Here is a 16,040-nt window from a genome sequence, read left to right on the forward strand (position 1 = left end):
CTGGCTCGACGCAGCGCTGGAAGACTCCAGTGACGCTGCGCCTAATGAGTTCTCTGTTTATTATTGTGTATGCTCCGGCTGGGCATTGAACTTGTCTTGCCGAGATCTCGTCAGTCGGCAGCTCTCTGTTTACCAGGAAGTTGAGGATGGGTTGGGCCCATGATGGAGCTGTGACTTCTTCTATTCCCAATACGGCTACTGCGACCAGGGTGGGTGGGTTGGGTGGTGAAGAGTTGGAGTCGGCCACCGCCTGTTGTGTCATTGCAGTCCCCGGGCCGACAGCTGCAGTCCCCGGGCCGGGTTCTGAAGTCCCCGAGCCGGGTGCGACTATGGCAGTCCCCGGGCCGCCTGTCGAAGTCCCCGAGCCGCCTGCTGGGTTCCCCAAGTCGGATCCGACTGCATCAGGGGCAGGCGGTACGAAGATGGAGTCTGATTCTGGAGACGGCTTGACAGGCGGGTTGAGGAGGCGTTGGAGAGAGACGCCGGTTGGTATAGCTTTTCGGGTGGAGCCTATTCGTGCCAGGGCATCTGCTTGCTCGTTGTCGGCCCGTGGCACGTGGAGGAACTCGCATCCTTCAAAGTATCCGCTGATTTGCTGAACGAGGAATCGGTAGCTCACCATGTTTGTGTCCTTGGCGTCCCAGTCGCCGGATGATTGTTGGACTACCAAATCCGAGTCGCCATAGCACAGGATCCGGTGGATGCCGAGCTCTTTGGCTAGCAGGAGCCCGTGTATGAGCGCCTCGTACTCGGCCACGTTGTTGGAGGCGGCAAAATGAATTTGCAATGTGTATCTGAGTTTGTCACCCTTGGGAGAGGTGAGGACGATGCCGGATCCCAAGCCGGTGCGCATCTTGGATCCATCGAAGTGCATCCGCCAATGAGTGGAGTCGGGAGCCGGCGGTAGGTACTGGGTCTCGGCCCAGTCGACAAGAAAGTCGGCCAATGCTTGGGACTTGATGGCTGTGCGGGGCTGGTAGAAGATCGTGTAAGGAGCCAGCGCAATGGCCCACTTGGCCACCCGGCCGGATGCATCCCGGCTGCCTATGATCTCGGCAAGCGGGGCAGTACATACGACCGTGATGGGATGCTCTTGAAAGTAGGGCTTCAGCTTAGTATACTCCATAGCACATCTTCTGGTAGTGCGGGTAGTTTTGCTTCGAGGTGGACAGTACTTCGCTCAAATAATACACCGGCCTCTGGACTAACAGAGCCCGGCCTTTTTCTGGGCGTTGGACCACAATAACTGTGCTGACCACTCGGCTAGTCGCGGCAATGTAAAGGAGCATGGGCTCTTTCTCAGTCGGCGCCGCCAAGACAGGTGGCGTGGTCAGCATCTTCTTCAAATCGTGAAAAGCTTGGTCTGCTTGGTCGTTCCACTCGAAGTGGGTGGACTTTTTCATGAGTCGGTACAGGGGGAGAGCCTTCTCTCCAAGCCGGCTGTTGAAGCGGTTGAGGGAGGCCAGGCACCCGGTAAACTTTGGGACGTCTCGCAGCTTGGTAGGAATCTCCATTCTCTCTATGGCCTTGATCTTCACTGGGTTGCACTCGATGCCGCGTTCGGAGACCAAGAAGCCTAGAAGCTGGCCGGATGGTACTCCGAACACGCATTTCTCAGGGTTGAGCTTGATCTGAAACCGGCGCAAGTTGTCAAATGTTTCTCGGAGGTCTTCCAGCAGGGTGCCGCGCTTCTCCATCTTCACCACAATATCGTCTACATAGACGTGGGCATTTCTGCCGAGTTGCTTGAGGAGGCATTTCTGCATGCAACGCTGCAAAGTGGCACAGGCATTTCTCAAGCCGAATGTCATAGTCAGGTAGCAAAAAGCTCCGAATGGTGTGATGAAGGCGGTCTTCAGGCGGTCGGCTGGATCCAACTTGATCTGATGGTAGCCTGAGTAAGCATCCAAGAAACTCAACAGATCGCATCCGGCTATGGAGTCTATCACTTGATCGATTCGAGGTAAGGCAAACGGATCTTTGGGGCAAGCTTTGTTGAGGGTGGTGTAATCTACACATGCGCCATTTATTGTTTTTCTTCAATACAAGGACCGGGTTGGCAAGCCATTCTAGAAAAAAACACCTCCATAATGAAGCCGACTGCCAAAAGTCGGGCTATCTCTTCTCCTACAATCCTTCTCTTTTCCTCCGACAGTCGGCGGAGAGGTTGTTTGACTGGTTTTGCGTCTGCTCGGACGTGTAGCTTGTGCTTAGAGAAATCCTTCGGAACACCCGACATGTCCTTTGGGGACCATGCAAAGATGTCTCGATTCTCACGGAGGAAATCGACGAGCTCGCCTTCCTATTTGCTGTACAGGTTTGCTCCAATGACGGCAAACCTCTCCAGGTTCTTTGGGACAGAGGTATCTTCTTTGTTTCCTTGGCCGGCTGGTAGGAGCCTTGAGCATCATATTCCTTGGGGTCAGGGGACAGGGCCGGCTGCTTGCCGGCCATGGCCACGACTCGGTCCAGCATCTTTTTTTCTTCAGCAATCATGAGGGACTCGGCCAGCCGGCTGCTGGCTGCAGCACACTTAGGGGATTTCTTGTAGTCTCCGGCTATGGTGATGATCCCCTTCGAACTCGGCATCTTCATCTTGAGGTAGGCGTAGTGGGGCACATCCATGAACTTGGCCAGGGAAGGTCGGCCAAGCAACGCGTGGTAAGGCCTCTCTAGATCCACCACTTCAAACCAGATTGCCTCTCGGCGGAAGTGATCCTTGCCTCCTAAGAGAACATCCATCTTGATCTTGCCAATTGGTGAGCAGGGCAGGCCGGGTACGATGCCATGGAACACAGTACGGCTTGGCATGAGTTGCTTTGTCTTGATGTTCAGCTTCTCCATGGTGTCACGGTACAGTATGTTGATGCTGCTCCCACCGTCAATCAGTACACAGGAGAAACGGGCAGCTCGCCTTTCTGTCGCGAGGGTGGCGTCTAACACCAACGCATAAGAGCCGGGAGACGGCATCACCTCTGGGTGATCGGCCCGGCTCCAGCTGATAGGCTTCTCAGACCAATGCATAAACTCTGGGCTGTTAGAGGCGACCGCGTTGACTTCTTGGTGTTGTCGGCGCCGACTGCGCCTGTCTTCAGTTTGGCTTGTAAAGACGACGTAGGCGGCGTGCTCGTCCGAGAACTCGTCTCGAATGGCTTCGACTGCTGGTCGAGCAGCCGGCTGCTGAGGGGCTAGAGGTGGCTAGCCAGCAGGTGGAGGCGGCACCAACCCTTCGCCTTTGGAGATCCGCGTGAGCCAATGACAGTTCCGAGTCGTGTGGTTGGACGGCTTTGCGCCGCTGTGGAACTTGCAGGGGGCGTCAAGGGTTTGCTCGTAGGAGAAAGCCGGCTGCCAAGCCGGCCTGCCGCCCTTCTGCTTCTTGGGCATGGGCCGCTCTTCAGGTTGTTCGTCTTCGACTGTGGCTACTTGCCAACTGGTGGAAGGCGGCATAGGGCCCTTGCGCTTGTTGTCGTTCTGGTAAGGGCGTCGACTGGAGTCACCAGCCGGCGTCTTGGGAGCCCGAGTGAGCACCTTTCCAGAGGCATCCACTCGAAGCTCGGTCTTCATTGAAGAGTCGGTCGTGGCGTACTTTTCTGCTATGATCAGTAGCTCGTCGAGGGTAGTCGGCTCGTCGCAGAGGAGCCGGTGCTTGAGGAGGGTGCCCTCTCGGCACCCGGTGGTGAAGTACTCTATGGCTTGAACCTCGTGCACCCCTTCACAGGAGTTGCGGAGCTCGGCCCAACGCGTGAGGTAGTCGCGAGTTGATTCGCTGGGCCCTTGGACGCACAAGGAGAGCTAGCGGGGCTTGGGGGGCCGCTTGTACGTGCTGGTGAAATTGCGGATGAAGACTTCCGTGAAGTCTAGCCAGCTCTTGATGCTGTAGGGCTTGAGGCTGTTCAACCAAGTGTGTGCCGTGCCTTGAAGCATGAGCGGGATGTACTTCACGGCAACGCGCCTGTTGCCGTTCGCTATGCGGACTGCGGTGGAGTAATCGATCAACCAGTCTTCCGGCTTCACGGAGCCGTTGTATTTTGGCGTGTCTCTTGGGCGCGAGAACCCTTTGGGGAAGGGTTCATCGCGGATGCGGGGGCCAAAGCAAGGCGGGCCGACATCATCTTCTTCTCCTAGCGCCAGGGATCGCGCTAGGCGGTCGATCCGGTGGCAGGCGTCATTCTCGCCGACTCCTTCGCGTGGCCCTCTCGGCCGCCGAGAGTCGGATGCGTAACAGGCGGCGGGGTGGGATATCTCTCCCCACGAGGCGGGGGAGGAGGCGGATCGCCTCATCGTTCCACAGCTCGGGGGCGGCCTTCTGCATCGCGCTCGATGATGAGCCGAGTCCGACTGCGGCTAGCAGCCGGCTCCTTGTCTTTTCTTGCATGGGCGCCATCTACAGTCGGCGTCCGGGACGTCGCGCCATGCTCTCGGCGTGGGAGAGGACTTTCAGCGTGGGCGCTGGCTTCATGCCGCTCTGTGGCCGCATCGATCAGCTGCTGGATGCGTCTAGTCATGTAGGGGAGCTCATCGGCCCCCAGCCCGTTCAGCTCGTCTACGGCCGCCTGAGCGGCACGCAGGTTCTCGAGTGGCGTGGCGTAGACTGGGCGGTCTGCTCCCAACATGCTGGCGATGGCCGCGCCGCGCTTCTTGACGATGTCGGCTCGGCTCGGCCTGCCAAGAGGCGGCGTACCAAAGGCGGCGCGGTTGACTTCGCGCTGGTGAGCCTCAGTGAGGCGTCTCATGGATGCTATCTTCTGGCCCTCCGCGATGAGGGCGAGGCGGCGTGCCTCCAGTGTCTCGGCGTCGGCGTCGGCCGGGATGGGGGCGGACAAGTCGTGTAGCGCCGCTTGTAGGGCGTCGTGGGCGTTCTCGCCTGAGGCGGCACCGTGGCTGATGACCAGGACCTCGGTGACAGCGCTGCTGCCACTGTCGGCTCGAGGAAGAGGGTCGTCATGATCTCCACATTGGTGGGGAAGGCGTCAAGCGATGCCGTGTCGGGGTCGACAAGCATCGGGTCGGTGGAGCCGACCGACTCCAAGTCCACAGCAAGCTTGCTGGAGACGAGAAGCTGGTCGAGGAGGCTGACGAGGCGGCTCTCGGGGCAGTCTGCGCCCGCGTCAGACGCAGGCTCGTCGGAGATGCGAGCCTCGCCAAGAATATCGGTGAGGCTGCTCGCCGCGCAGGCGTCATAGACGCCTTGCAGCGCATTGGGGCAAGCGCCATCGGGCATGCCGGGCTGGCTATGCTCGCTGGGGAGAAAAAGGGTTCCCGTCCAGAACAGGTCTCCGGACGACGGTGTACCTTGCCCCACGGTGGGCGCCAAATGTCGGGTGGTCGGTGCGACATATGCCAACGGGTGGCTTATCATTGTGGGAGCCAGTAAGACATCGCCGGTGCCTGGAAACGGGATAAGGCGAAGACATGCACGCCAGCGAATCTTACCCAGGTTCGGGGCTCTTCGTGGAGATAACACCCCTAGTCCTGCTCTGCGGGGTCTCCGCATGATCACTAGATCAACACAAGTGGCTACAAGAGGCTCCTTGAGCTGTTTGGCTAGAGGAAGAAGAAGGGCAAGGCTAGCTCTCCTCTTCTCTCTATATGGTGTCTAAAACTCTAAGAGATCAACCCTTTGCATGGGTGCCCCGGGGGGTTTATATAGGCCTACCCCCCAGGGGTACAATGGTAATCTGGCTGGACGCGGGTCCTAGCCGTCAGTGTCTGTATTCGCCGGCTTCTCCGCCAGCCGCTGGGGCCCGCCGACTGGTGGGTCCAGCCGGCTGCCGGCCTCTTGGCCGACAGGCCAGCCCCACCGCCTGGGGGTCTTGCCGGTGGCTGGTTACTATAGCCTCGCCCTTGATGACAAGGGCTTTGCCGAGGTAAGCATGGCTACAGTGCCGCCGCCTGGCAAGCTCTCACTGTAGCCTTACCTCGTCTTGTCTCCTTAATGATGCACATACTTCGAGGGAGGGAGGTAGCCGGCTATTGGGAGCCGGCTATGCCCCAGGCCGACTGGGGGAGGCTTGGCCGTCTTCGAGCATCTCTCTGGGTGAAGGGGCCCGCCGCCCGCGGGCCGTACTGACAGCGTGTCGTGGGTGGCGTCATGGTCAACATGGCAACAGTGGCCATGCATGCTCCGGGATTCGGGAGTGGCAGGCTGTACTGTAGCCACACCCGTCTCGTCACCGTTATGTGGGTGCAGCTCTTGAGGGTGCAATCTTGGCCGCTTGCCGGGAGCCGGTCTTCTTGTGGCCGGCTTCTGGGAGTCGGTCCTCTTGTGGCCGGCTTCTTGGAGTCGGCCATCTTGTGGCTCTCTTCGGGAGGGTTTTTAGGGCCGGGCCGTCTTCCAGTAGTCGGCCCGTGAGATAGCCAGCCAGGGGAAGGCAGCCCTGTGCTTTGGGTGCTTGAAGGCTCGATCGGCCCGATAATTTCTTGAAGAGCCAGGGGGGTCGGTTAGTCTACCCGTGGTCATTTACTCCGACACCGGAGGAACACTTTGTGTGCTACCAAACGTCACAACGTAACTGAGTGATTATAAAGGTTCTCTACAGGTGTCTCCGAAGGTACTTGTTGAGTTGGCGTATTTCGAGATTAGGATTTGTCACTCCGATTGTCGGAGAGGTATCTCTGGGCCCTCTCGGTAATGCACATCGTTATAAGCCTTGCAAGCAATGTAACTAATGAATTAGTTGCGGGATGATGCATTACGGAATGAGTAAAGAGACTTGCCGGTAACGAGATTGAACTAGGTATTGAGATACCAACGATCGAATCTCGGGAAAGTAACATACCGATGACAAAGGGAACAACGTATGTTGCTATGCGGTTTGACCGATAAAGATCTTCGTAGAATATGTGGGAGCCAATATGAGCATCCAGGTTCCGCTATTGGTTATTGACCGGAAACGTGTCTCGGTCATTTCTACATAGTTCTCGAATCAGTAGGGTCCGCACGCTTAAAGTTTGGTGACGATCGGTATTATGAGTTTTTGTGTTTTGATGTACCGGAGGTAGTTCGGAGTCCCAGATATGATCATGGACATGACGAGGAGTCTCGAAATGGTCGAGACGTACATATCGATATATTGGACGACTATATTCGGACACCGGAAGTGTTCCGAGTGGTTTCAGAGAAAACCGGAGTGCTGGAGGGTTACCGGAACCCCCCGGGAGAAATAATGGGCCTTATGGGCCTTAATGGAGAGAGAGGGCTGGCCTAGGGCAGGCCGCGCGCCCCTCCCCTTCTGGTCCGAATTGGACTAGGAGAGGGGGGGCGGCGCCCCCCTTTCCTTCTCCCTCTCCCCCTTCCTTTCCCCCTCCTAGTAGGAGTAGGAAAGAGGGGAGTCCTACTCTTACTAGGAGGAGGACTCCTCCTCCTGGCGCTCCTACAGGGCCGGCCATCCTCCCCCCTTGCTCCTTTATATATACGGGGGCAGGAGGGCACCTCTAGACACACAAGTTGATTTGTTGATCTATTCTAGCCGTGTGCGGTGCCCCCGTCCACCATATTCCACCTAGGTCATATCGTAGCGGTGCTTAGGCGAGCCCTGCGTCGGTAGCAACATCATCACCGTCATCACACCGTCGTGCTGACGGAACTCTCCTGTGAAGCTCTGCTGGATCGGAGTTTGCGGGACGTCATCGAGCTGAACGTGTGCTGAACTCGGAGGTGCCGTACGTTCGGGACTTTGATCGGTCGGACCGTGAAGACGTACGACTACATCAACAACGTTGTGCTAACGCTTCCGCTTTCGGTCTACGAGGGTACGTGGACAACACTCTCCCATCTCGTTGCTATGCATCACCATGATCCTGCGTGTGCGTAGGATTTTTTTTAAATTACTACGTTCCCCAACAGTGGCATCCGAGCGAGGTTTTATGCGTAGATGTTATATGCACGAGTAGAACACAAGTGAGTTGTGGGCGATACAAGTCATACTGCTTACCAGGATGTCATACTTTGGTTCGGCGGTATTGTTGGATGAAGCGGCCCGGACCGACATTACGCGTACGCTTACGCGAGACTGGTTCTACCGACGTGCTTTGCACATAGGTAGTTGGCGGGTGTCAGTTTCTCCAACTTTAGTTGAACCGAGTGTGGCTATGCCCGGTCCCTGAGAAGGTTAAAACAACACTAACTTGATGAACTATCGTTGTAGTTTTGATGCGTAGGTAAGAACGGTTCTTGCTCAGCCCGTAGCAGCCACGTAAAACTTGCAACAACAAAGTAGAGGACGTCTAGCTTGTTTTTGCAGGGCATGTTGTGATGTGATATGGTCAAGGCATGATGCTATATTTTATTGTATGAGATGATCAAGTTTTGTAACCAAGTTATCGGCAACTGGCAGGAGCCATATGGTTGTCGCTTTAGTGTATGCAATGCAATCGCCCTGTAATTGCTTTACTTTATCACTAAGCGGTAGCGATAGTCGTAGAAGCAATAGTTGGCGAGACGACAATGATGCTACGATGTAGATCAAGGTGTCGCGCCGGTGACGATGGTGATCATGACAGTGCTTCGGAGATGGAGATCACAAGCACAAGATGATGATGGCCATATCATATCACTTATATTGATTGCATGTGATGTTTATCTTTTATGCATCTTATTTTGCTTTGATTGACGGTAGCATTATAAGATGATCTCTCACTAAATTTGAAGATAAAAGTGTTCTCCCTGAGTATGCACCGTTGCCAAAGTTCGTCGTGCTGAGACACCACGTGATGATCGGGTGTGATAAGCTCTACGTTCATCTACAACGGGTGCAAGCCAGTTTTGCACACGCAGAATACTCGGGTTAAACTTGATGAGCGTGAATCATATAGTAGATATGATCAACATAGTGATGTTCACCATTGAAAACTACTCCATCTCACGTGATGACCGGACATGGTTTAGTTGATTTGGATCACGTGATCACTTAGATGATTACATGGATGTCTATCTAAGTGGGAGTTCTTAAGTAATATGATTAATTGAACTTAAATTTATCATGAACTTAGTAACTGATAGTATTTTGCTTGTCTATGTTGATTGTAGATAGATGGCCCGTGCTGTTGTTCCATTGAATTTTAATGCATTCCTTGAGATAGCAAAGTTGAAATATGATGGTAGCAATTACATAGACTGGGTCCGTAACTTGAGGATTATCCTCATTGCTGCACAGAAGAATTACGTCCTGGAAGCACCGCTGGGTGCCAGGCCTGCTACAAATGCAACTGACGACGTTAAGAACGTCTGGGAGAGCAAAGCTGATGACTACTCGATAGTTCAGTGTGCCATGCTTTACGGCTTAGAACCGGGACTTCAACGTCGTTTTGAACATCATGGAGCATATGAGATGTTCGAGGAGTTGAAGTTAATATTTCAAGCAAATGCCCGGATTGAGAGATATGAAGTCTCCAATAAGTTCTACAGCTGCAAGATGGAGGAGAATAGTTCTGTCAGTGAACATATACTCAAAATGTCTGGGTATAACAATCACTTGATTCAACTCGGAGTTAATCTTCCGGATGATAGTGTCATTGACAGAATTCTTCAATCACTTCCACCAAGCTATAGGAGCTTCATGATGAACTATAATATGCAAGGGATGAATAAGACAATTCCTGAGCTCTTCGCAATGCTAAAGGCTACGGAGGTAGAAATCAAGAAGGAGCATCAAGTGTTGATGGTCAACAAGACCACCAGTTTCAAGAAAAAGGGCAAAGGGAAGAAGAAAGGGAACTTCAAGAAGAACAGCAAACAAGTTGCTGCTCAAGAGAAGAAACCCAAGTCTGGACCTAAGCCTGAGACTGAGTGCTTCTACTGCACGCAGACTGGTCACTGGAAGCGGAACTGCCCCAAGTATTTGGTGGATAAGAAGGATGGCAAGGTGAACAAAGGTATGTGATATACATGTTATTGACGTGTAGCTTACTAGAGCTCGCAGTAGCACCTGGGTATTTGATACTGGTTCTGTTGCTAATATTTGCAACTCGAAACAGGGACTACGGATTAAGCGAAGACTGGCTAAGGACGAGGTGACGATGCGCGTGGGAAATGGTTCCAAAGTCGATGTGATCGCCGTCGGCACGCTACCTCTACATCTACCTTTGGGATTAGGTTTAGACCTAAATAATTCTTATTTGGTGCCAGCGTTAAGCTTGAACATTATATCTGGATCTTGTTTGATTCGAGACGGTTATTCATTTAAATATGAGAATAATGGTTGTTCTATTTATATGAGTAATATCTTTTATGGTCATGCACCCTTGAAGAGTGGTCTATTTTTGTTGAATCTCGATAATAGTGATACACATATTCATAATGTTGAAACCAAAAGATGCAGAGTTGATAATGATAGTGCAACTTATTTGTGGCACTGTCGTTTGGGTCATATTGGTGTAAAGCGCATGAAGAAACTCCATACTGATGGACTTTTGGAATCACTTCATTATGAATCACTTGGTACTTTCGAACCATGCCTTATGGGCAAGATGACTAAGACACCATTCTCCGGAACAATGGAGCGAGCAACAAATTTGTTGGAGATCATACATACTGATGTATGTGGTCCGATGAATGTTGAGGCTCGCGGCGAGTATCGTTATTTTCTCACCTTCATAGATGATTTGAGCAGATATGGGTATATCTACTTAATGAAACATAAGTCTGAAACATTTGAAAAGTTCAAAGAATTTCAAAGTGAAGTGGAAAATCATCATAACAAGAAAATGAAGTTTCTACGATCTGATTGTGGAGGAGAATATTTGAGTTACGAGTTTGGTCTACATTTAAAACAATGCGGAATAGTTTCGCAACTCACGCCACCTAGAACACCACAACATAATGGTGTGTCCGAACATCGTAATCGTACTTTACTAGATATGGTGCGATCTATGATGTCTCTTACTGATTTACCGCTATCATTTTGGGGTTATGCTTTAGAGACGGATGCATTCACGTTAAATAGGGCAGCATCAAAATCCATTGAGACGACGCCTTATGAACTGTGGCTTGGCAAGAAACCAAAGATGTCGTTTCTTAAAGTTTGGGGCTGCGATGCTTATGTGAAAAAGCTTCAACCTGATAAGCTAGAACCCAAATCGGAGAAATGTGTCTTCATAGGATACCCAAAGGAAACTGTTGGGTACACCTTCTATCACAGATCCAAAGGCAAGACATTCGTTGCTAAGAATGGATCCTTTCTAGAAAGGAGTTTCTCTCGAAAGAAGTGAGTGGGAGGAAAGTAGAACTTGATGAGGTAACTGTACCTGCTCCCTTATTGGAAAGTAGTTCGTCACAGAAACCGGATCCTGTGACACCTACACCAATTAGTGAGGAAGCTGATGATATTGATCATGAAACTTCAGATCAAGTTACTACTGAACCTCGTAGGTCAACCAGAGTAAGATCCGCATAGAGTGGTACGGTAATTCTATTCTGGAGGTCATGTTACTTGACCAAGGTGAACCTACAAACTATGAAGAAGCGATGATGAGCCCAGATTCCGCAAAATGGCTTGAGGCCATGAAATCTGAGATGGGATCCATGAATAAGAACAAAGTGTGGACTTTGGTTGACTTGCCCGATGATCGGCAAGCCATTTAATATAAATGGACTTTCAAGAAGAAGACTGACGCTGACGGTAATGTTACTGTCTATAAAGCTCGACTTGTTGCGAAAGGTTTTCGACAAGTTCAAGGGATTGACTACGATGAGACTTTCTCACCCGTAGCGATGCTTAAGTCTGTCCGAATCATGTTAGCAATTGCCGCATTTTATGATTATGAAATTTGGCAAATGGATGTCAAAACTGCATTCCTGAATGGATTTCTGCAAGAAGAGTTGTATATGATGCAACCGGAAGGTTTTGTCGATCCAAAGGGAGCTAACAAAGTGTGCAAGCTCCAGTGATCCATTTATGGACTGGTGCAAGCCTCTCGGAGTTGGAATAAACGTTTTGATAGTGTGATCAAAGCATATGGTTTTATACAGACTTTTGGAGAAGCCTGTATTTACAAGAAAGTGAGTGGGAGCTCTGTAGCATTTCTGATATTATATGTGGATGACATATTGCTGATTGGAAATGATATAGAATTTTTGGATAGCATAAAAGGATACTTGAATAAGAGTTTTTCAATGAAAGACCTCGGTGAAGCTGCTTACATATTAGGCATCAAGATCTATAGAGATAGATCAAGACGCTTGATAGGACTTTCACAAAGCACATACCTTGACAAAGTTTTGAAGAAATTCAAAATGGATCAAGCAAAGAAAGGGTTCTTGCCTATGTTACAAGGTGTGAAGTTGAGTCAGACTCAATGCCCGACCACTGCAGAAGATAGAGAGAAAATGAAAGATGTTCCCTATGCTTCAGCCATAGGCTCTATCATGTATGTAATGTTGTGTACCAGACCTGATGTGTGTATTGCTATTAGCCTAGCAGGGAGGTACCAAAGTAATCCAGGAGTGGATCACTGGACAGCGGTCAAGAACATCCTGAAATACCTGAAAAGGACTAAGGATATGTTTCTCATTTATGGAGGTGACAAAGAGCTAGTCGTAAATGGTTATGTCGATGCAAGCTTTGACACTGATCCGGATGATTCTAAATCGCAAACCGGATACGTGTTTAAATTGAACGGTGGAGCTGTCAGTTGGTGCAGTTCTAAACAAAGCGTTGTGGCGGGATCTACGTGTGAAGCAGAGTACATATATAGCTGCTTCGGAAGCAGCAAATGAAGGAGTCTGGATGAAGGAGTTCATATCCGATCTAGGTGTCATACCTAGTGCATCGGGTCCAATGAAAATCTTTTGTGACAATACTGGTGCAATTGCCTTGGCAAACGAATCCAGATTTCACAAGAGGACCAAGCACATCCAGAGACGCTTCAATTCCATTCGGAACCAAGTCCAGGTGGGAGACATAGAGATTTGCAGGATAGATACGGATCTTAATGTTGCAGACCCGTTGACTAAGCCTCTTCCACGAGCAAAACATGATTAGCACGAAAACTCCATGGGTGTTAGAATCATTACTGTGTAATCTAGATTATTGACTCTAGTGCAAGTGGGAGACTGAAGGAAATATGCCATAGAGGCAATAATAAAGTTATTATTCATTTCCTTATATCATGATAAATGTTTATTATTCATGCTAGCATTGTATTAACCGGAAACATAATACATGTGTGAATACATAGACAAACATAGTGTCACTAGTATGCCTCTACTTGACTAGCTCGTTAATCGAAGATGGTTGAGTTTCCTAGCCATGGACATGAGTTGTCATTTGATTAACGGGATCACATCATTAGGAGAATGATGTGATTGACTTGACCCATTCCGTTAGCTTAGCACTTGATCGTTTAGTATGTTGCTATTGCTTTCTTCATGACTTATACATGTTCCTATGACTATAAGATTATGCAACTCCCGTTTATTGGAGGAACACTTAGTGTGCTACCAAACGTCACAACGTAACTGAGTGATTATAAAGGTGCTCTACAGGTTTCTCCGAAGGTACTTGTTGAGTTGGCGTATTTCGAGATTAGGATTTGTCACTCCGATTGTCGGAGAGGTATCTCTGGGCCCTCTCGGTAATGCACATCATTATAAGCCTTGCAAGCAATGTAACTAATGAATTAGTTGCAGGATGATGCATTACAGAACGAGTAAAGAGACTTGCCGGTAACGAGATTGAACTAGGTATTGAGATACCAACGATCGAATCTCGGGCAAATAACATACCGATGACAAAGGGAACAACGTATGTTGTTATGCGGTTTGACCGATAAAGATCTTCATAGAATATGTGGGAGCCAATATGAGCATCCAGGTTCCGCTATTGGTTATTGACCGGAAACGTGTCTCGGTCATGTCTACATAGTTCTCGAACCCGTAGGGTCTACACGCTTAAAGTTTGGTGACGATCGGTATTATGAGTTTTTGTGTTTTGATGTATCGAAGGTAGTTCGGAGTCACGGATATGATCATGGACATGACGAGGAGTCTCGAAATGGTCGAGACATAAAGATCGATATATTGGACGACTATATTCGAACACCGGAAGTGTTCCGAGTGGTTTCGGAGAAAATCAGAGTGCCGGAGGGTTAGCGGAACCCCCCCGGGAGAAATAATGGGCCTTATGGGCCTTAGTGGAGAGAGAGAGGGCTGGCCTAGGGCAGGCCGCGCGCCCCTCCCCCTCTGGTCCGAATTGGACTAGGAGAGGGGGGCGGCGCCCCCTTTCCTTCTCCCTCTCCCCCTTCCTTTCCCCCTCCTAGTAGGAGTAGGAAAGAGGGGAGTCCTCCTCCTACTAGGAGGAGGACTCCTCCTCCTGGCGCGCCCTACAGGGCCGGCCGGCCTCCCCCTTGCTCCTTTATATACGGGGGCAGGGGGGCACCTCTAGACACACAAGTTGATATGTTGATCTATTCCAGCCGTGTGCGGTGCCCCCCTCCACCATATTCCACCTCGGTCATATCGTAGTGGTGCTTAGGCGAATCCCTGCGTCGGTAGCAACATCATCACCGTCATCACGCCGTCGTGCTGACGGAACTCTCCTGTGAAGCTCTGCTGGATCAGAGTTCGCGGGACGTCATCGAGCTGAACGTGTGCTGAACTCGGAGGTGCCGTACGTTCGGTACTTGGATCGGTCGGATTGTGAAGACGTACGACTACATCAACCGCGTTGTGCTAACGCTTCCGCTTTTGGTTTATGAGGGTACGTGGAGAACACTCTCCCCTCTCGTTGCTATGCATCACCATGATCCCGCGTGTGCGTAGGATTTTTTTGAAATTACTATGTTCCCCAACAAGGGAAAGAGGGGGCGCCGCCCCCCTCCTTGTCCAATCCGGACTCCTCAAGGGGGGGCGGCCAGCCCTAAGGCCCCCTCCTCTCTCTCTCTCACAAGGCCATGTTGGCCCATTAGTTCCTCCGGGGGTTCCGATAACCCCCCGACACTCCCATAATTATCCGGTGACCCCCGGAACTCATCCGGTGTCCGAAAATAATCATCCAATATATCCATCTTTATGTCTCGACCATTTCAAGACTCCTCGTCATGTCCGTGATCATATCCGGGACTCAGAACTATCTTTGGTACATGAAAACACATAAACTCATAATACCGATCGTCACGAACGTTAAGCATGCGGACCGTACGGGTTAGAGAACTATGTAAACATGACCGAGACACATCGTCGGTCAATAACCAATAGCGGAACCTGGATGTTCATATTGGCTCCCACATATTCTACGAAGATCTTCACCGGTCAAACCGCATAACAACATACGTTGTTCCCTTTGTCATTGGTATGTTACTTGCCCGAGATTCGATCGTCGGTATCTCAATACCTAATCAAACTCGTTACCGGCAAGTCTCTTTACTCGTTCTGTAATGCATCATCCCGCAACTAACTCATTAGTCACAATGCTTGCAAGGCTTATAGTGATATGCATTACCAAGAGGGCCCAGAGATACCTCTCCGATACACGGAGTGACAAATCCTAATCTCGATCTATGCCAACTCAACAAACACCATCGGAGACACCTGTAGAGCATCTTTATAATCACCCAGTTACGTTGTGACGTTTGATAGCACACAAGGTGTTCCTCCGGTATTCGGGAGTTGCATAATCTCATAGTCTGAGGAACATGTATAAGTCATGAAGAAAGTAGTAGCAATGAAACTGTAACGGTCATAATGCTAAGCTAACGAATGGTTCTTGTTCATCACATCATTCTCCTAATGATGTGATCCCGTTCATCAAATGACAACACATGTCTATGGTTAGGAAACATAACCATCTTTGATAAACGAGCTAGTCAAGTAGAAGCATACTAGGGACACTTTGTTTTGTCTATGTATTCACACATGTACTAAGTTTCTGGTTAATACAATTCTAGCATGAATAATAAACATTTATCATGAAATAAGGAAATAAATAATAACTTTATTATTGCCTCTAGGGCATATTTCCTCCAGTCTCCCACTTGCACTATAGTCAATTATCTATTTCACATCGCCATGTGATTTAACACCAATAGTTCACATCACCATGTGA

Source organism: Aegilops tauschii, chromosome 1 (genome assembly GCF_002575655.3).
Source record: "Aegilops tauschii subsp. strangulata cultivar AL8/78 chromosome 1, Aet v6.0, whole genome shotgun sequence".
Lineage (NCBI taxonomy): Eukaryota > Viridiplantae > Streptophyta > Magnoliopsida > Poales > Poaceae > Aegilops > Aegilops tauschii.